At 37.3% G+C, this 22,663-nt stretch overlaps 1 long non-coding RNA gene across 1 annotated transcript in view; it reads left to right on the top strand.

Moving 5' to 3' along the window:
* Positions 1–1,573: 1,573 nt before the first annotated feature.
* The window catches only part of LOC119717642 (uncharacterized), a 550,393-nt gene continuing 529,303 nt past the window's right edge, over positions 1,574–22,663 (top strand). Inside the window, exon 1 of the long non-coding RNA XR_011811091.1 lies at positions 1,574–1,776. This is a non-coding gene — a long non-coding RNA (uncharacterized lncRNA). The remainder of the gene's footprint in view (positions 1,777–22,663) is intronic.

The raw sequence follows: 22,663 nt of genomic DNA, 5'->3' as shown, positions 1-22,663 counted from the left end.
TTTCCTTATTTAACTAGATGCAAAAGTTTTCTCACAATAGTAACATAGACTGTATGAAATTTTCAGGAAGATGTCTCCTATCTCAGAAGAAAATACTTGAGGGGTTTGGAAAGGTTCTCAGAATAATCTCTGTGGGCTTGATACTGGATTGTGAATCAAACAGGCTCTATGATGAATCTATCCTGATACCAATTTCCTGGGATCTGACCTTAAACCTGTGATGATGTAGGGTTACAACACTAATTGTATCATGTAAATATTGGTTTTTAAGTGATCCTGTTATTTTTCTTCAGCATTAAATGTGCTGTCACATTTATGCATTGAAAATGAATTAGCTATACATATATGAGTATCCTTAAACTTGAAATGAATGGGAAATTAGAAAGAAATTGTTTCATTATTAACTTTTATTTTTTTATTAAGCAAGCATTTAGCAATGCGTCATAAAAGAGATGCTTACATAAATGTAAAATATGTTCAACAACGTTTAACAGTGCTCAAATAAATGGTTATAACTGCATTGTTACAGGGATATTCATCCCTTTGTCACATGTTATGTGCGTAGAACAGTAAATAGTTCTTTTGCCTTTCACTCTCACCTGCCACGTATCTGTTATGCCACTGATGCCATCCATCAAGGAATTTCAAAGGACAATTGGTAAAAGAAAACATAAGACATTCATCTCAAGAGGCTTGATTCTGTTTTATTAGATTCTCCCTAGGTTTTCCCAAGCTTTGAAGCAGTGGTAGCAGCAAGGGATCAAGCAGTAAAAGCTTTTTAAAACTTCAGTCTCTGCTCCAGCTGGGTTTCAGATCAATTTTATTTTTTTTTTCCACCTGGGCCAGCAGTAGAACTGGGTAAGACGAGTATAAGATGCGCTGCAGTATCAAAAACTAGCTAAAAATTAGCTCCTCCTTTCTCCTTCCAAAGACCTTTTACTGGGGCAGCACAGCAGACAAAACATCAGTGAAATGACAAGTGTTGTCCACCTCAGTTTGGTCTGAAGAAGTTTATATGGGGATATGGAAGAATATTGAAAACCTTTTGTTCCTGGAAATTAATCCGCCCCTCCCCCCTGCATTCTTGGAGTTTCTGACACTGTAGTAACTGCAGTCCTCTGTGCCGAGCAATTCTCTCTGCATACACTAGGGTGGGAATTAACAATTTTCTCCATTTGATAGCTCCAAGTATCCTGTTATGAAATGTTTTTGAAGTTCATTTCTATAGAAGATCTAAATGAGTCAGAAAATTTATAAGATCCTCTCAAATTTGAAATGAAGCGTGGTAATTTTGTCTTCTTTCCCTGTTAAATCTCGGTGGTACTGCTGTAGAAAACAAACCAGCCTGCAGTCCCAGAAGCTATTTACTGAAGAAATGTATTCTGTGGTTCTGACAGCAACAAAACAATAAAGTGATGTATCTTGAAATACTCTAAGTAATCTGTTTTCGTGCATTGTATCTGAGTAAAAACAATTAGACTTTTTTTTTTTTTTTTTTTTTTTTTTTTTTTCCACTTCTCCAAAATGGCTGAGATTCCTTTTGGATGTGCAGGCATGGGTCTTGCCTTTACTTGTGGGTAGCTGATACACACCTTGAGATGCAACCTACTTGGTGATTTTTGTTTTGTGGTCCAGGCATGGGGAGGGCACTCTGCCATAACACAGATGTTGGTGATTCAGTCCTTGATTGAAGCAGAAAGAGAACCTGGCTGCCTTCATGCTCTGATGCCTGAATGCAATTCAGTTGCCTATGTGCTGTGATAGAGTAATGCTATGGTAAGTTGAAGTTTCATTTTCTGTACAGAATGAATTTTAATTTTCTGTAGCTTTGTAGCCTGTAGTATCAACCCATCTGGCACAGTTCCTGGCAATGCGTGCCCTGATGACCCATAGCCTGGTTGTGCACTGTGAGTGCCTTTGGTTTGAACAGAAAGGGAGAAGTTGAGACTGTTTAGTTTATTGTGTCTTCTAGTGCTTTTCATATCCTTATTTTTGGAGAAGAATGTCCTGCATGTTATCTCCCCAATTGAAACAATTCACAGCTACTCTGGGCTTTTAATCCAGGTTCTTGCAAATCATACCATCTGCTAATGGGTCCTTGGTAGCCATTTGCAAGACCTGAGTCTCGTGAGGTTAGCTGAACCCGTAGAGGCCCTTTCTTTGCAGTTAACTAGGTTGTATGCTAGCTTTTCATAAGAACCTGATAATGGGTGAAGTAAAATATTGTAGAATGCTGCAATATTTTTATCACTTGTGAATTATTTTTCTCTGAAGTGGTGGTCGTGTTGTGTAGGTTATTTCTAGCTGGAATGACATAAAGCTGTGCCATGGTGAAGTGATTTACAAGCAGTTACATTCATGTGTGTAATATACTTCTAGCCTCTGTCATATATGCTGCGTGTCATGAAATACTACTGCAGAGTGTTTAATACGCCAGTGCATAGCGGGAGATGATATCATTAATTTCACTTGTAAAGTACATAAATCATGGCTTTGAAACTGCAGTTGTACAAGTGCATATGCTACTTTATGTGCTACTTTTAAAGGGTGTCAGGTGAGCTACTGCCTGCACTGCTCAGGTTTGTTACTTCCACAGAGATGAAGTACTCAAATTTCTCAGCTTTAGTATTCAAGATGAAAATAGTACAAAGTCATTCGAGCCAAATACAATGTCAGGCTAATACAACACTAAAATCAAAATGCAGTTATGGAAGTTCATGTATGGTAGGGGTGTGTTCTTTTCTTTTCAAAAGATTTACGTTTGTTGTCACTATTACAGCCCTCCATCACTGCATTTGGAAGGCTTTCTGCTGTAGTCACTTTCTCCATCTTCTCTGTCTTGACATGCATGTTGCCGATGCATGTACTGCTTACCTTTGAAAATAGAAAACATGCTCGATATTTGGTTTCGTCTAGTCACAATGTGTAATTCTATAGTTGGCACGTATAGAGATACTCAGGAAGACCTTTGTGGGAAAAGAAAGGGCGATAATTTCACACTTGCCAGCAAGCAAGATTTTGGCTATTCTGTAATGTGTGTTCCTGCTACATCACTTTACGTTTCTTCACTGACTACCCAGTGCATAAACTTCACATAAAAATTTCTGTAACTAGAACCTTTCTTTAAGTGTTTAAGAACAAACTCTGTTCCCACTTGCATAAACTTATAATCCTTACTTCTTTTTAATTTCATTTTAACATATTTGAAATAACAGCTTCAAAAATATCAAACCCAAGTTTCTCTGGAGGAGATATTCCTTTCTTGAGCAAATAAATGAGCAAAAATCCCATAATTGTTTAATATGACATGATCCTGACACAGACCTGTGACTTCCTTTGATTGGCATATAATGACGTTTGCAGTGTGTTAAAACCTACAGTGCTGCTTTTCAGAATTATTTGCATTTAGAAAATAATTGGATTTGTTTATAAGTGTAGTTGAGGTGTTGCAGGACCCTTCGGCTATACAATTTTGTTTTGCATCCTTATATGTGGTAGTCATGATGGCATTTGTGAAATGCCACTCCCCCACAGTGAGATACTGTGCAACCAGCAGAGGTTAGAGCCACGACTTGATTTGCATTGCACCAATGCAAATTCTCAGGATAGGAAGGAGTGGCATAGTCAGTCATATTATATGTGACATAGTCAGTCATATCGATGATCTCTTTCAGTAGAGTCCTGTGTACAATCTGTGTGCATGTGCATACCAAGTATGCATGCAACTTCTGTATTGATTAAGAGGATGTTAATACTCAGTTTCTTGGGCATTTTACATACAGCTTATTATGCTTTTGTTTTTTTTTTTTAATGGCTAACGTGTTTAAAAATATTCAGTTTAAAAAAAAAAAACAGGAAAAATGGCATTAGAAGTCTTGAAAGGTAGAACTGGTCTTGCGGTATTTCAGATCTGAACATATCTATGATTTATCTTCTCATGTTTATTCTTAGTTTACGGTCAGTTCGTCCTGCTTCTCTAATGTAAGAATGCACCGATGTTTGATGCTTGTGGTACCTGATGTTGAAAATGATTTCCTTTGGCCTTATCTTGTTTAATCCTACATGTCAAAGTGACAGTATGTGAGTCAGCTACTGAATAGGGTACACCTCACTGGTTTGATTTTTATACTATCCTTACTCTTCTGTGAAATCTGATTAGTCTGTTGTGAGGAAAAAAGTCCTTGATGAGAGTGTAAAACTATTGCAAGAAAGATGTTTATATTATTCATTATAAATCAAATATGGTTCCTTGTTGATATAAATTACCTGTGTTTGTTTTTTTTTCTAGTGCAGATTCTTTTGAAAGGTTAATTTCTCTGACTGAATCAAGTGGATGTATTGTAGGCCATTGTTTCTGAAGTGACCTTATTTTTCCTGGCTTCTTTTTTCCTCAAATTAGTTTTTGACAAGATGTTATCACTGCTCTTGTTTAAGTTTGAGTTTTTAACTATCTTGTTTTGATTTTTTTCTTCTTCCAGATAAAACTCTTGTTTTTCGTGACCTTTCCTGTTTCATCCAGTGTGTTTGCTTTCCAATTTCCACTCTTTTCATGTGGAAGTATCTGTTTTCCACTGCTGTTGCTTCAATCCAGTGTCACTGATTACAGAAGTTCTTCCGTCTGCCAATATTCACCATACCTATTATATCCTTCTGGCTGAGTATGACTGTCACCTCTTAAATTTTTTCTAGTGCTGATGACTTTGTCATTGTAATGATGCTGCTTGAGTTACTGTTACCTTTTACTCAAACTTCAAACACTATTTGAAATCTGTCTCCCTTTTTTGACCTCAGGAAATTAATATCTTTTGGGGAAGTAGTATCTTCTTACAGGAGAGGCAATCAAAATTAATCTTTAACCTGAAATCAGTGCAGTAAAGACTTTTCAGGTTTAGATTTTTGAAGTTTGATTTTATTAAGTTAATGTTACTACATTATGCTAAAAATCTACACTATTGTAGAAAGAGTCAATCTAGGACTGCCTCATGTCTAATCTGTATAGAATATAAAAGTATAAAACTTGGCTCATAATGCTTTACTAATTTTACATTGTTACATCAGATAATCACTAAACAAGATTGTTGTAACTGAGGGAATGATCATTCTCATTCTTTATTGTATTTTCACTAGTATTGATATAGAGTATGAGATTCATAATAGATATTCTGCTACTAGATATTCTGCGCTGGGATTTCTCAATGAAATCGTAGGCCAGTTGATTTCTTTATTTTAAAATGTGAAGTGTAACTGATGTGCAGGAAATAATGTATTGTGCCTTAAAAGGGAGGAAGAGAAGGGAATATTGTTGACTTGCTCTTGTGATGTCACTTTCTCAACTGTTTTACAGGTAAGGGATACTGTTAGAAAGGTGGTCATAAAATATTTCTAAAAGGAAGAGCTAGAATTGCTTAGCTTTTGAAACAGTCTTTATTAACAGAAAATGGAAAAGCAAATAAAACTTTTCCATGTTGGAAACAGTAATACCTTTTTTTCCTCACAACTTCCCTTCAGCAATGCCCCATGTGTCCCATATATAACACAGATTTATTTATTTATTTATTTATTTTTTGATCAGCTTTTCATAATTTATTTTACAGTGGACAATCCGCATATCAGATTGTCATCCATAAGAAAAAGTGAGGTGACATCATGGTCAGAAATTGGGTGCATTTCAATTGAAAGTATCATTGCCACCAAGACAATATGAGTTTTTGAAGTCTATCCAAACTTTTTTTGTATTAAAATATTATTAATTAAAATATTATAAAATATATTAAAATATTTTTTTTTTTTTTTTTTTTTTTTTTTAAAGCTGAGGGCTACTTTGGAAATTGAAGAAATACTTTTCACTGTCAATTTTTATTGTTTTTTAAAATGCACTAGAGGTGGTTATTCTCCTCTCAGGGCATATTGAATAAGAATTAGTGCTAAATAACACAAAATAAAATGTTTGGAACCAGGCCAAATATATATATATAATATAGACATTATTATATTATTTAATTATATTAGATTTTATATATATATATATATAAAATAAATATATATATTTGGCCTGGTTCCAAACATTTTATTTTTATATACATGCGCGTGCACACACACACACACACACACACAATTTATCTTAAGCCTTCTACTTTGTGAGTTTGACTGTTGTCTTCTGTGTGGAGTAAATCATTGTCATTAGAGGGTCTGTTCCATACTATTGCAGAATGATGTTAATGGATAGAGCTCTTCCCCTCCACCCCAGAGCAACTACTGTAGCCTTTCAAATCTGTAGCCAAAAAAGAGAAATACCATATTGTATACTGCAAGATCTTGCTATATTTATGAAAGTGTATTCTTGTAACTTTAAAGTTATCTTTCAATGTCCATGGAATACTATTTTATATTTTCTTATTCCTTTTAAATTCTACGGTACATCTTCAAAGACTCCTGTTAAAAGAGATGACGTTTATATTATTTGTGGTTAGGCAATGCCTAGTATTCAGTGAACCCAGTGACATAACTAACTTAATGCCACTGTAGAGATAATCCTCACAGGCTATGTTATTAGAGACAAATTGTGTCTGTAGTAGTGCTTTTAGAAAGAACACTTTAGTCATATGCAGTGAATAAATGACATACCCACTAACTTTAATGACCTGTTTATCTTAACCGTTGAAATGGCAATAAATAATGAGACCATCACTGGCAGAATTCTGAGTAATTTGGTAATATTTTCTTGCAGTCATGTGCGTGATGCTTTGTTGATTAGTTTCTTACACTGGCAGTATATTCATGCAAGTATATAGAGAACAATCTTAGTGTCCAGGTTTAGAAATACACCTGCATCGGTTGTTTGTTCATTCTGGTTATCAATTGTGCTCCTAGTTTATGTCCACCAAACTTGATTTGCAGTACAAAACAAGTATATGTTGACATTTAAGCCCCTCATCCTCCAAATGTGCTGTATTATCAGTGTTTTTTTATTGTAGGGGATTCTTTATTCTAGGTTAAAGATCATGTTACTCTTTCTCAGTCAATTGCGAGATAGTCAATTTTTGACAGCAAAAACGATTACCCACACTGAAGGTCAATAGTACAAAAGCATTATAGATCATGTTGCCCTGTCTTAATCAATTGAACTGTATTAGACAATTCAAGGTTGTAATACTGCTTTACCCAATCATGGGTAGGACGTAAAGAAAGTGGAATTTGGGAATTATGCTACATAACTGTGATGCAAAAACATTATTCTGCATTTTACTCAGGTGTATCAAGAACATATAAGCAGTTTGCTGCTGCATCATTTTGTAGACAGTAATTACACAAAGGTATTTGTCAGTGCCTGATAGTCCTGTCAATACGTCAGTGTATCACCACTCACTACAGTGAAATTCCTATTAATTTGCACTGACATGAATAAAAGGGAATTTGATCCAGATTTTTTGGTTAGTTAACCAGTCAGTTACTTAAATGCAATTAGCTGCCCAGCTGAATTCATTGGTGCTTGTGCAACAATAAGCATTGCTATTATTTTGTTCCTGCAAGTATTTAATGCCTAGTTGCTTGTTGCTGCTGTTGGGTGTTAATCTACAGTGGGCCCCAGTTAACTTCACACCTGCCAAGGTAAAAAAAAAATAAAAAAACACTGCTTGCAAAAACAACTTCACAAAGTTTATGAAGAAGCAGACAATTGCTTCATATAAACTGATTTAAGTCTACTAATTTTAGTGGAGCTACACCAATTTATTTGAGCTGAGAACATGACTCATTGTTTTATTTGTGTGAAATTAATATACAATCAGAATCAATGCTGCAATACCATGTCTCAGAAAATGTGAGCCATTCCCTAAAAACTTGCACATAATATTCCTTGAAATACTGTAAGAATATTGATTGCTTTTATTCTGCTCCTTAAGAACTGCATTTCAAAAGGCTCTCTAAACTTTTTAATCACAGTATATGCACAAACCTCATAGTGCTAATGCTACCTGACTTTTGTGTATAAAACTTACATGCTTTAAAGCATGTGAAAATGGGTAGAGAAGTTATGATAACTTTCTTCAGAATCCTTTGTTTCACCAGGTTTAATACAGTCTCTGTTACACTGTTTATCTCTCACAGATAAGTAATCCGCATATGTCTGCAGCAAGCTAAGCTTTTTTTCTGCTGGCATTTTGTTATAGCTTTTTTATATTCTCTGCAAAGTCAGACTTGGATTCCAATTCCAGTAATTATTGGAGTCAAGAAAGTCATAAGCTGTCTGTCAGTTTTACATGCGTGTTTGCTGAGGCTTGCTCTCAAAATGAAAAACAAATTCTTTTCCAGATATCCTACTTGATAGTCATTTGCAGAAAAGTAAAAATAGATGCCTTGTTTAGAAACTAAATAGCTTCAGCATCTGGCCTGGCTTTACAGGACAACATACGTGTGAAGAATCCTTAGGAAATAGAATAACTCAAGTAGATGCAAATTTTTTGAACAGGTAAACTTTAAAAATAAATAAATCAAACACAACCATCTATCTCATTATAACCACATTTATATACTTATTTTTTATTTTTAGAATCATTGTTATTCTAACCTTAAACAATGGTTTGTGCTCTCACCTCTTATCTGGTTTGCTGTTGCCCAACGCTTAATTGCATTTCTTTGATGTCAAGTGTTGTCTCCCCATTTATCCATTAAATCAATCCCATGGTGCGTTCCTTTGTTAATAGCTGTAGTAGATTTGTTGCTAATAGATGAGGTATTATCTATATTATTTTCATAATTCCTCTGAAACAGAAATGTTTAAGGAAAGTAAAACCGATGCCAGCTTTGGCCTTCAGTGGGTGAGCTGCAGTGTTTGAAGCATGTAAAGTGATGTGATGGGCCAAGCTGCCAGTTACTCTGATCTTTGCTAGATACTATGTGGCTGGGTTTCAGCATCCATCTGAAGAATCAGACATCTCTTCTCACCCTCCTCCCCACCTACTTTTTATGGAAGTGGTGGGGAATGTTTGTTGACATAATGAGTTTCATACAGAGGGCATGCATCTTAAAACATCTTGAATTATATGAAAAATGTGTTAAAGGGGAATCATTACTCAGAAATAAGCAACATTCTAAGATTTAAGTAGTGTAATTGTGAGGAAACTGAAATTTTTTGGTTTGAGATTACTTCAATATGGACTGGAGGTGGAATGATAAATGTGAACTCAATTATATTTTGGGGTGGATGAAGAAGGGGGGAATCATGTTATCTTGAAACTAAGTAACTTACATTATAAACAGATATTAGTTCTTCAGTTGTGATTTTTCTCTCTTTCCTCCTATGTGTGAAGACCTTCCATTCCATTGTGTGAAGACCCTCAATCTACCTAAAAAAATCTTACCAAAGATTAGACCTATAATCCTTGCAATCTTGCACATCATTTCTGGATAATATTCAGTCATGGTTCCTTGATGTTGCTGTGTGGGTTGTACTTGTTTCTCAGTACTGTAAAAGATTCAAATGCACTTCTTGGCCATCAGTGAAACTGGTAGCCCAAATAGCAATGAGTGGTTTTGGTTACTTGGATTATTCATATCTTCCATTTATTGTGTCGATGTAAACATGAAAGCTTTTGAGCCTAACACACTTGCAGTAAAAGGGCATTATTTTTTTATTTTTTTATTTTTAGGTATTAAAGTGTAATCATGCAGGCAAATGCAAAGTATGCTGGCGTGTACATAAGGAACCCATTTACTGAGTCACTGTCATTTTAACAGTAGGGAGCTTGACTCCCTGAGGTGTCTCTAAAGCATTTCAGGCTCACTGAGTCAGGACTAAATAATACCCAGCTGGGTAAGAACAAACACCTGTCAGATAATCCAGCTAATAGCTGGTTTAGTTATCAGTGCTCTTCTCTACCTGCCTCCTCTTCCCTCTGCTTTTCTGAATGTATGATGTATTTCCCACAACATCATATTTAAAAGCTTCAATAATCCTGTAGTGGCAGCTGATGAAGACTTTTTTATGTCGATTCTTTTTTTGCCTTGGCTTCAGGAAGGTGGTGAAAGTTTGCATGATGAAATCATGGTTAGAATGGCTCTTTTCATGTACAGATGTATTTCAGACAGTATTTCTACTGTTTGGGGAAGTGTAATTCCAACAGTCGGCTTTAGTGTAATTGCCTCAGGAATATATGTCATCTTTTTCTTAGTGAGAATACAACTGCACAAACTGAATTCTTTTGTGTGTCCATTTCATAAATACGGTTTCTCTATTTGAGTGGGCTTTTTGTCATACCTTTAGGGTCAGTAATACAAGGGCTGACAACAGTGAAAGCTGCAGAGCATTTGTAAAGCAGACTTACAAATTTTCATACAGAACTTCACAATAGATATTTTTTTTTCTGGCTCAACAACAACAAAACCAATTGTCAAAGGCCTGCTTCCATATATCTGCTTATTGTAAAGGAGGATGGGCCGTATCTCAAGACTGTTAACAGCAATTACTGTTCCTTATTGTTAACATTGATAGAGAGTTTTAAAATGATCATGTAGCTATGTTACTGCAAAAATTCTTTTATTACATGATTATATACTCCAAATCAGATTTCTTCTTCCTGAAAGGTAATTGTGCCTTAAAAAAAAATCAAGTTAAGGAGTAGAATATAAACTTGTAGATTTGTCTATAAAGGTCTAGAATGAACATGCTTCCACATGTAATTCACTTTTCTTACAAGTATGCCACATAAATTTAGTGATCTTTTTTTTTTTTCTTTTCAATTTTGTAATTAGCCCATTCTGTTTTTTGGTTTTCTTGGAAAATTTAAATTAATAACAGGCTATACTGCTATGGAAAGTAACATTGATACTAAATTCCACATAACACATCTTGTAATACAGAATAAACCTAACTAAATGTTCAAATGACTGATGTTACAACTTAGCATGGCTCTATTTTTTAAAAAGGTGAAGAGACTGGGTGCCTTATAAACCATATTACTTTTGAAATCTTTAGATGGCTTCCTGACTTTCTTCCTCTTCTGTCAAGGGAGGCCAAATGCTAAATATCACAGAATCACAGAATTTCTAGGTTGGAAGAGACCTCAAGATCATCGAGTCCAACCTCTAACCTAACACAAATAGTCCCCACTAAACCATATCCCTAAGCTCTACAATGTATATGTATATATATATATGTATGCTCTATATGTATATGTATATATATGTATGTATGTATGATATATAACTAAATACGCCATGGCATAGCATAGAGTGGAGACTCCTAAGGCAGCAATGCTGGATCACAAGCTAGTTTTAGGTAAGTTACATGTAACATTGCCTTACTTGTGCCTTATTATTTTAAAATTTGTAAAGCCTATACTATTCAATTGGTCTTTAATTCAGTTGCTGGTAGGTAAGCCTGACATACCAGTCTGTGTAATGGTTTCCTTCTTCTGTAATTATAATTATACTTTCTAAACTCCTGTGAACTGACCAGCCCTGAAGGTAAATTAAGACCACTGTGACTAAATTAACTTGTTGTTTTGTTTAAATTGGCTCTTAACTATGTTTCTAGGTTTGTAGGTAGCCTTAATTCTGGTGTTTGCCAAGTTTTGAATTACAGTTTGCAATCTCCCTGCTGCTCTAGAGTAGTTCTGTGTAAAATGCACACTTCTCATTGTTTTTTGTATGCTACTGTGCCTGGGTGCAACAGGGTGCTGTCAGCTTTGTAAGTTTGATCTTCAGTGTTGCTATTAACACATGTAATGCTAAGCTGATTGCTCAATTAGGTGAATATTTTTAACCTGTTAAATTCAACCAGAGGGTTTGCAGCTACAAGCTATCCAGTGTAACTCTACTTGTGAAAAAGGATTAAGTGTTTTCAGTCTTTCTTATTAAAATTTTGTTATTTAAGCTGAAAATCTGTGTGTCAAGATTCAGTTTGAACCAAATCAACATATGCTTAGGCTATTTCTCTGTTCCGTAATGCTAAAATGCTGCATGCAGTTCTTAAATTTGGTGTTTGATTTACAGTAAAGTGGCTTTGAGCACACCATAGGCAAAAGCATGCAGCATTTGAAGGGAAGGAGTACCTCACTGTCATTCTGCAGAAATACTCTCTGGGAAATGAGAAAGTGGCATTAATGGGTTCCAAGAGACATGATCAAACCATACTGTTCTGCTGGCAGAAAGGAGATGGCAGTAGGAAAGATCAGACAGTGGGTGTAAGTTAAAAGGTATTACATGACATTTGACAGAGTGGAAGACATATGTTGTAGGCTCATGGTAGCAAAGAAGAGAAGAAAAAAACAGTCAAGAATCCATTGTGTGTGTATATATAATATAGTATGCTAGCAACCTATGATGATCCCATTGAAATGCTTCATGCCCTTTCTATGTAAATTGTGGGTTGTCTGTTTTGTGTGGGTGATTTTTCTTTTTTTTTTTTTTTTTTTTTTTTTCTTTCTCAGTGTCTACTAGTTTGTTGTCAGAAGTATGGATGTTCTCTTTGGCATCTTCAGTCCTCCAGACCCAACAGAGGTTTTGCTTCCTGGCCTTTTCATAAGTGGTTTCCAGGCTAATCTTGGTCTTGGCCAATGCTTCTTGATTATGCACCATTTCCTCAGAGGTATTTAGATATCTAACCTGCAGTTGGCTTCTGTTCTGTATTTTCTCCCTCAAATACATGTCAATAAGAGGTTTTTTGTTTGCTTGTTTGTTTTTTTCCTTACTGGGATCTCTATTTTTAAATCTTCCACAGAGGCTTATTCTATAATGGTAATAATGCAGAAAAAAATAAGCACAACTCTGGCAAACTGAAATTCGGTAGGTAATCTCCTGGAAAAATGGCCTATTAGCACTTTTGGAATAAAATGCTGCCTTACTGTGACAGAGCAGTAAACCTAAAATTGTAAGCTGAAACCAACTGAGTTGATAGGACCTGGGAATTTATTTCATAACTCATGGTGACAAAGTAAACCGAAGTGGGTTTTCTGGGAGCCAATATGTCATGAAGAGCTACATGCCATTATTAATAAAAGGGCCTAAAAAAGCAGCCTGCAGGAAATGATTCTGATAGAGCAACTGACTTTCATTTCCAGGATCATGGGGAGTCTAACTGGGCAGTTTGGGAAAAATCAGTCCAGTAGTGATGCCTTGTGTCTGTAGCTAATCTGCAGACACTGCAATGCTCTGGAGTTCGAATATTTTACTCTGTTGGTGGTAAAAAAGATGGCTCTTGTAGGTCTTGTAGTCTGGAATGCCTGATTACCTGTCATAGGGTCTTGTACTTTGCTCTGGGTCTGTTCCAAGTCACATTATCATGGTATCAGTATACTGGATCTACGAGCTTTAGTGTCACTGAGTTTTGAGTGGAGTGTCTTTGACCATCCCACAGACAAGGTGAATTTCTTGTGAGCAGCTAACTTGAAATAAGTTACTTTCATTCACTACACACTGACTCAGGTATCATAACTTCTTACGCAAACATACTTTTATGACTGCTGTTAAGCCAATAAAAGTGTTCACGTTGCGCAGAACAGTTTGTGTTCAGCACCTTGAACTCTGAGTGGTACAAACTGAAGATATGTCCACTTCTGGAAAGCTACTAATATGTTCAAGACACTGTGCAAAAACCCTGAGACATGAAGTTAGTCTGAGTCAAGGCTATGGGCTCAGGTATTCACCACACTTGGTGAGATGCATTTTTCAAACATTTTTTGGATATATCCTCAGCAACACAAAATAATTGACTTGCAATCTGTTGTCTTCAGGATTTAAAGATAAACGGTAAATATTAAGACACAGGAAAAGTGAGTTGGAAGATGCAACCTCTGTCTAACTTGGTATTTGACTGGTTAGCAGCACTCTACCTAAACTTAACTACCAAATAAGATTTGTGTGTTGGTTATAGGCCTCAGCTGGTTTTCAGTTGTGACCGTGCTTTTCAAATAGTCGTGTTTAGGCAGTGTCACATTTGCTATTGTGCTCGAGAAAGAGACTAAGAAAAAGATTGTGAACAGTTGCTCAACTCCCCACAGTTACCTAATACATCTGCAGGAAAACAAAACAAAAAACCAGGGAGGCTCTGAAGGTTTTTGTGTATCATGGAATTGTTTGTTTCACAAATGCTACACCAGAAGGTGGCTTGTAGTAATATGGCAATTGTGTTAAACTTTGCCTAGACAATGGTCATAAGAAATACAAGCACTTCTCTGCACATGTAATTGTTCAGTATGTAAGTACAGGCATTTACAATACTGGTGCTGCCCTATTGGTTACAGGGTTATATCATATCTTCATGTCCTCAGAGTTTTGCCACGTCATTTCTCATTGTTCTTTTGCTTCATTTTCTAGATAAGTTGGATTTCTTGTTCTGCCTCAGAGGGTTGTGGCACCTCATAATTAGTGGAAAAATTAAAATACAGAAAGTAAATCAGTGAATCCTTTCTTATTAGAAACTAGTTAAGCCCAATTTTTTCAATGAGATAAATCAGTAGTGCCCATTCTGCAGTGGAGTAGAAACCCATCCAGATGGCTCTCATTTCACCTTCCATTACTACTAACTGCGGGGTAACTATGAAATCTTCAACTTCTCCTTGTGCTTCTTGTAATCTTACATCAAAGTCTATTTCCAGCTGTGCTAAATAATGTTTTGTTTTATCCAGATATGAATAAGACTTATGCATTGCCCTTATTCTCTATTCTTTCTTGACCTATTTCAATTTTAGTCAGCAGCAGAATTATTGCCTACATGCTGATAGCTCTGTTGTCATTTTGTCAATGGCTTTTTATTATTTTTTTTAGCAAAAAGACTCCAATCTCTTGTATTAAATTTCATTTTGAAGCCTTGGAGTATTTCCATCGGCTCTTTGGGGAGATCCTTGTAAAATGTTTATCTTGCAGGCTGCCTTATTACAAAACCAAAACTCAGGTCTGAGGTTCAGGGTCTGCTTCTGTGTGGGTATGCATGCAGCTGCACATACAGTCTCCACAGCACTATTGTAGTGGTTATGTGAGCACAGAGACCAGGATGTTTTAGTTTTCAATACTGTGCAAGTCTTTCAGATTCACAAAAGATATGTAAGAGCTCAGATACCACTGGTGATCTGAAAATATGCAATGTGCCTTTGGAAAAGCTAGTTTAGTTGCTAGCAGGTGCCCTGGATACACAAGGAGAGTCCTGTTTAAAAGAAACTACAACTAAAATTTGTTAACTTGTTCCACTATTATAGACCATAAACCTTTGTAAACACACACTTTTTGTTGCAGTGTCCCTTTCAAGAGCTGAAAATAAGCAACTGTATTTTCTGGGTTTGATTTCCTGCAGATCTTTGTAATTTTGGGGCTTTTCCTTTCAAAACATTGAAAATTAGACTTCTTATACCAGAGGATTTTCATCATGTGCAGTAGAGACTGATCGTTTTTCTGATTTTTTTCATCTTTGCAATTAAAGGTGTGTGGCATTGCTGTCAGTGGTTTCTAGACAGAAGCCAAGGATTAAAAGTTCAGCAAAACTGACTCCTAGCTCTGTAGATGAGACAGAGGACAGGCTGCTACAGCTAAATATTTGGGGGTTGGGTGCAAAGGGGAGCTTTTTTCCATGTTGCTAGTAGAGGCCCATACAAACACAGCCATGTGGTAGTGCCAGGCCCCGGGAGCTGGCTGGGCTGGTGCGGGCCTGCACTAGCTGGTCCTGGTTTCCCTGTGTCCAGTGGCCTCGTGCCTGCGGGCTCCCTGGCTGTAGCTTCAGCTCGGTGACTGCCAGGGCTGGGAATGGGCTGGTGGCACTGTGTTATCAGGGCATGATGGCTGGCTGAGGCTGGGGGAGGGCTTGTGGGCACCCACTGCGCTGTGGGAAGGGCCCAGAAGTATCCAGTGGGAGGGAAGTGGGAAGCAGAGCTTGGTAAGAAACCATGAAAACATCCCCTGTGAGGCCCAGTGTGAGCAGGAAGAAGTGTTCCCTGCTGGTTCTGCCTTAGCTAATGGGGAATGGTAGAATCATTAAGGAAAAGACCTCCAAGATCATCCAACTACCCTGATACCACCAGTATCACCCACTAAACCATGTGCCTAAGCACCAAGTCCAATCTTTCTTAGAACACTCCAAGGGACAGTGACTCCACCACCTCCCTAGGCAACCTGTTCCAGTGCCAGACTACTCTTTTTGAGAAGAAATTTCTCTTAATTTCCAGTCTAAGCCTCCCCTTGTGCAACTTGAGGCCGTTGCCTCTAGCCGCATTGCTAGTTAGCTGTGAGACGAGGCTGACCCCCAGCTCCACACAACTTCTTTTCAGAAAGTCTCCCCTGGGCTTCCTCTTCTTCAGGCTAAACAATGAGCAGCTACAGAGCTCAGTGGCATGCTGAGGATGAAGGGACTTGGGTGTCTGCATAACACTTTCACCTGTATAAGCAATGAGGCTTTTCTTATTAATTAAATAATATGGACTAACAATAATCTTTTAACTCCCTTTGGATTGTTCTTTCTTCTCTTTAAGCTGTTGTTTTACTTCAAAAACTCACTTTCATTTGCAGAATGCCAAAGAAATAAACATACTTAAGCTAAGTTTAGCAGAGCTCCTTGTTCAGGTAAGGCCAGGCTGTTCACAGCATTAACTCTTTCCACATATGTAGTCTTTTGGCACCACAACCAACAGTTTAACTGCATTATATTTCAGGTGGTTAATCACCCAATTATTTTCTAGTATATAATAGAGGTGATTTTTCCTTTTTTTTTTTTTTTTTTTTTTTTTTTTTAGCATACTTATTGTAGTTTAACTTTATTAGTTCTCATTTAAGACATATTTGAAAGATTTATTAGTGGAGCAACAGTTTTATATTATCTCTTTGGGCTGTATTGTGAAATCTGTTTACACAATGCTGTACTTTTCATCATTCATTAAAACACTTTTTATAATTACATACATTTTAAAATAAGTTTTATTTCATGTATAAATGAGAGCATAGATTTAACGGTTGAAAGTTAACATTTCTGTTGAACTAAATCTATCTTAAACCCAAACCCCAAATGAGTTCTGGAAGGATTTAAAGATTTGGATTATCAGAATACAAAAGGATGAAAGACATGGTGACAAATACGAAGGATAATAATAAAGAACTGCCATTTTAGCTTTTTAATCCAAGTCTGTTTTTAAGTACCTTATACATACTGGTGTGAAACAGATACGGCTAGTGTATAATAATAGGCGTATTTAAAGAAAGACACTCATACTATTCTTCTGCTATCTATTGAAACGTTTAAAGGTATCTGCATTTTTAAGTCTTGGCATAAGAATTTTGAGAGAGCTATTGAGACAAAAATTACAAAATAAGCTATAGTCTTAAAAAGTGGTCTTGCAGTATATATACAGATCCTTTAAAGCAAGGTCAGATTCCTTTTCAGAAGAGGAAGTTCGCTGTAACTTTGAGCCAGAAGTCTCAATGGACAGGCAGACATCATGGCATCCCAGCTGTCCTTCACACACTTGTGTGTGCAGAACAGCTCCACAGAGCACGCAGCACACTAATGGGTGGCTTTGGCAAGCATTCATTACTGAGTGTGCTGGTCCAGTGATCTGCTTATGTGCAGATCCTTTACATTCCAGAATGTTGGTCTGCCATTTTTGCGCGAAGCACATTCTAAGTGAGTCTTATGCTTCTGAGAAGTATAGAACTGCAGAAATATTTGTGAAGCTGCACAAAAAGTCTGACATACCAGAGTTGTTCCATGTTCACGGATATGTGTAGCCCGCATATGTGCTTCTATATATCACACAGGATAGAAGTAGAATGGAAGCATCAATATTACTCAAGTAATGCTGTGTTTCATCTATTCCATGAAAGATATTCAACACCAGGTCAGAAGCAGAGCAGGAAGTTATTTGTTATTGCACTTACTGTTTACTGTCCAAATACAGTAGAACACTCTCAAAACATTAATTAAAGCAACTGAGAACTTGCTTTGATGGTAACTAACACTTATGATCTCACAAGTAAAGTGCAAGTAAGGGAGTGAACTTTGTTAGCAAGAATTACATACAGACTGAAAGAACATCCAAAATCTGTTTTTATGAATAGTCATTGCGTAACAACTCTCTCTGGTTCCTTCTTCATATCTGGCCTCTCAAATCACAGTGCAGAGTAGGTCCTGGCTACTGTTTTACATTATAGATCTGTCTTTGTACTTTCCTGTCAATCCAAACATCACTTGGGGTATCTGGTATCATGCACAAGTCCATCTTGTGATTTTTTTTTTTATATATTTTTTATTTTTTTACTTGAAAATCACTGCTTCAGAAGTGATATACAACCTTGTTTGTGAACAAACTCCTGTGTTGTTTTTACTTTGTCTCAAAGGTTGTGAATCCTTTAACTGTATTTTAGGAGATAACAGCAGCACAATCCATGTCATGTACTCCTACTCCCTACATTATCTCAGTGTATTCAATCTGTAGCTCTGCATTGAAAAAGTACTGTAGGAAAGCTGATACCAGTGCTGTGGGAGCATTGTGTAGTAATTGCATAACACTGTTGAAATTCCACTGTGAGGTCTGTGAATGAGGATGACAGACCTCTGTATTGGTGGCCAAATGTGAGTAACTGAGGTAAAAACATGGTCCAAAGTGGGCCTTGCTGCAGTAAAAACTCTTGCTGTTCACTTCATATATAAGTAAATTATACAAATCAGTTTGCGAAGCCAAGAATATCCATGATGGGCTTGTTATCTGGAGCAGAAAACAAATGTGTGTGTTTTTATTAACTGTGTGCACATCAGTATAAGTTTCTTTGATTAGAAAAGCTTTTGGGAGGCTATGTTTGTCTTCCCAAGTGAGTGACAGACCTCCTGGTGTTTATGTTACTGTTTATATTTTCTTTCAGTTTTCAGTTTGGACAGTGCATGTCAGTCTTCCTTTATCAGATTGCTAGCTTTCTCTAACTAATGAGGAGAATAAAAACATTTACTACTAGCATCTAAGAAAAAAATGTGAATGAAGTTTAATATGTCTTAAATGCAGGCTGGACAAATGACCTAGTAGGAGCTATGGGAAGTTCAAAAATAAGTGCAAAGTCCCGCACCCGGAACAACCCCAGGCCCCAGTACGTGCTGGGGGCTGCCCAGTCGGACCGCACCTGGCCCTGCAGGAAAGAACCTGGGTGGTACACCAAGCTGAACATGGGTCAGCAATGTGCTCTTGCCACTAATGGTATCCTGGGCTACATTAGGTAAAGTGTTGCCAGCAGGTTAAGAGAGGTGATCCTTTCCCTCTACTCAGCCCTCAGCCCTTGTGAGGCCACACTTGTGAGTCCTTCTGGGCTCCCCAGGGCAAGAGAGAGGTGGAGCTACTGAAGAGAGTCCAGTAAAGGCATATGGAAATGATGAAGGGACTAGAAAATCTTTCTTACATGGAAAATCTGAGGGCTAGTACTCCAGCTTTGAGAAGAGGAGGCAGGGAGGGGGGAGGAGAAAGGGTGTATTAAACATGTCTCTAAATATCTGAAGGGGAGGGGATGCAAAGAAAATGGAGCCAGGCTCTTTTCAGCAGTGCCCTGTGAGAGGACAAGAGGCAATGGGCACAAACTGAGATGTGAGGCATTCTGTCTGAACATCAGGAAGCACTTTCACTGTGAAGGGGACTAAGCAATGGAACAAGTTTCCTGGAGATATTGTGGAGTGTCCCTCCTTGCAGATAGTGGAAAGTCATCCAATGGTTCTGGAAAACCTCCTCTAGGCAGCCTGGCTTAAGCAGGGAGTTGGACCAGTTGACCTCTAGAGGTCACTTCCAACATCAGCTCTTCTGTGATTCTGTGATATTAAGGCTGTTGAACAATGTGAGATGGGCAGGTTTCCACTTGTATTTACCTTCTGGAAATAAATGACCGTTTTGCTAAATATTCTAATTGAATGCTAGTTTATATTAAAATGGAATGTTGATGGTAAATTTCTGTAAGGATTATTAATGCTCAGCATGTGTATCTTGTTCAGTTCAGACTACATAACATTAATTTGGAAATGAAAAACATTTGTGCTGCAAGTAAATGACTTTTTTTTTGGATATCTTAGATTGTGTCTGAACCTCTGGATGATAGCAATGATCCCAAGTCCCCCAGGGGAAGTTATGCAAGACTTATTAGGTGTGAGCAGCAATAAACATTCTTAACACATACAACTTAGCTGGAAAAGCTGAAAGAACTTGTGGGGTACTCCTGCCTTCAGCTGACAAAACTGATTGCTGCTCTGTTGGATATACACCTAAGTCAGATTTAATTTTACTAAATGAAAGTATAATACCTTTGTTGCAGCACTGGGGGTTCTGCACAGAATACAAGATGCTGACAAAATATTTGGACACAGTCTGTGGTTCAAGCTGTTGTGATTAAACTGCTACTCAAAGTTCAACTGGTGAAAGTAGCAAACGGTAACTGTTAGAGTATATATACGCTGCAGCAGCACCTTCCTCTGTAGACCCTGCATATTGCATTTTCAGTCATTTCACCTTGAATTCCAGGGTGGGCTGTCTGACAGTTTAACTTGCAGCTCAAAATAATTTTGAGGAGCCTTGTACAGTAAATAAATTAAAGAGATTTAGGAGCCAAGGTCTAAAATGAGCTTGAAACCAGGAGGAAATCCCTATGTTACTTTTCATCCCAGTTATCCTCTGTTTGCCAAGAGCTACAGCCAAGCCTTTCTTAATTTAGGTATATTTCTTAGATAGATAAAAAGATCCCCATGGAAAAATAAAGAGGTAGTTTCAAGGCTCATCAGCTTTCCAGTTAGTCTGAAGAGGTTTGAAATGGTTTGCTGAAAACTTTGCATAGGATAGAGGATAGCCTTTTAGCTTCAGCAGGTTTCAGATTATCTGCAAAGTAAGTTTTGGGCTAGCTGCAAATAACTTTAGTTCTACTAAAAATACAAAGCAACCCTGTAAGTCCCTCTTAGTTGCTATTTTTTTGTTCACTGTACTCACCCTTAGGACGCAATCAGTCAAGGAAAGATCTTAGAACCCTGAGCAAAATTATATGACTTGGTTATTTATTTTTCTAGAAGGATTTCTCTGTTAGCTTTGAAAAATTTGGAGGGAAACAGTGCTTTATTAGAGCTTCATGTTATGCCCAATTCTGTATATGTGTTCAAGCTGAAGTTTTTGTATCTGCATGCAAACAACAAATGCAAACAGCCTCTAAACATTTAACTACAAAGTGAGTTTCCATGGGAGGAAAAGGGTAGTTGCATCCTCGTTCAATGAATGGGATTTTCGTCTTTGTCAGTTGATGATAGGACTAAAGGGGACATTTGCCATTTCCTTTGCCCTGTGTTGCTGTGGCTGGCAGGGCCCCAGGAGCTGCCTGGGCTTTTGCTGGCTTCAGCTGCTTTGGGCTTGCTTTGCTGTGCCCACGGACTCCTTGGCCTTGGAGCTGGGAAAGGGCGGCCAGTCCTGGGGGGTTGTGTGTGGCAACCACCGCCTGTGATCCCTGGATCTGGTGGGATAGAAGCAGAGCATGAGAAGAAAAAGGTGTAATGGGAAACCTTCCTGTGGCCCCGCCGGAGCAGGAGGGGATATCCCCCTCAAAAACAGCGCCAGAGGGTGGAGTGGTGGTTAGGACATTTTTGCATCGGACTTTTTTGCATTAGGAATGAGACTTGAATATTGGCCATGAGGTTAGATTATTGTAATGAAACTGCAGTTTGCACCACTGCACTGCTGAAACGCCATTGGCCTAACAGTGAATTGGCTCTGCTAAAGTGATGTGTGTCACCTGCTGCGTGGCTCTGCCTGTAAAGGTATGCAAGAGGTATGTGACAGCAGACTTGGAGAAATTCTTGACTTGTGCTTGGTGAAACTCGCTATTTGTCACCAATTATTGCAGGCCACTCTGCTCCATCTTCAAGTGTATTTTTAAAATGAACAACTTACTTTTTGTTTATGGTTCCTTTCCATTTTGATGGGAAAGTGAGAGCTGATATCCCATTTATTTTGCTTTATAATAAATAAATACCGCGAGAAATATATATATCTATGTATAATTAGAAGTAGTCATTAACAGCAGTTGATTTCTTTTGTGTCAATAAGTATTTTTAAATGTTGTTAGAAATCTTTAGGTCTTTTTTTTTTTTTTTTTTTTTTTTAATTTGTAATGGATTACAGCTCTTTTTTCCTCTGTAGGAATATGTAACAGTGCAAGAAAGGAATGTATTGCTTAGCCCTGTTTCAAGCTTTTAACAATTCAAGACACGCTTTAAGCTTTCAGTGGGAACTTAATCCCCCCTTTCCCAGTAATGCAATCAAAGAAAAGTTAGTAGGTGTATAAGAAATATAAAGAGAACGTTTAGGTCCTGATTCAGTTTCATACTGAAATATATGCTGGTTTGTAAGACCACACAGCAACATTCACTTGGTGATACTGTGATAATGTTGTAGTACACTTACAGGAGCTGATGTTTACCTAAACACTTGGCACCTAAAAAAAAGTTTTAAACTATGTATTCAAGCACTGCATGGGCATTGACTGGACTACTCATAACCCATTGCATGCATAATAGGTTGCTAAGAACAAACTTTACATTTAAAGCTCATGTTATGAAAAAGAATGGAAATTCTGCCACTCCTTATTACCATTAGTTCTTCTCAACTGAGTAGCACCTTACAGTCATAGCTTCCAGTATTGTTTGCAAATGACAGCAAAAGAACAGGAGCAATCTCTTACACTA

Source organism: Anas platyrhynchos, chromosome 8 (assembly GCF_047663525.1).
Source record: "Anas platyrhynchos isolate ZD024472 breed Pekin duck chromosome 8, IASCAAS_PekinDuck_T2T, whole genome shotgun sequence".
Classification (NCBI taxonomy): Eukaryota; Metazoa; Chordata; class Aves; order Anseriformes; family Anatidae; genus Anas; species Anas platyrhynchos.
This window is presented reverse-complemented; position numbering and strand designations above follow the sequence as displayed.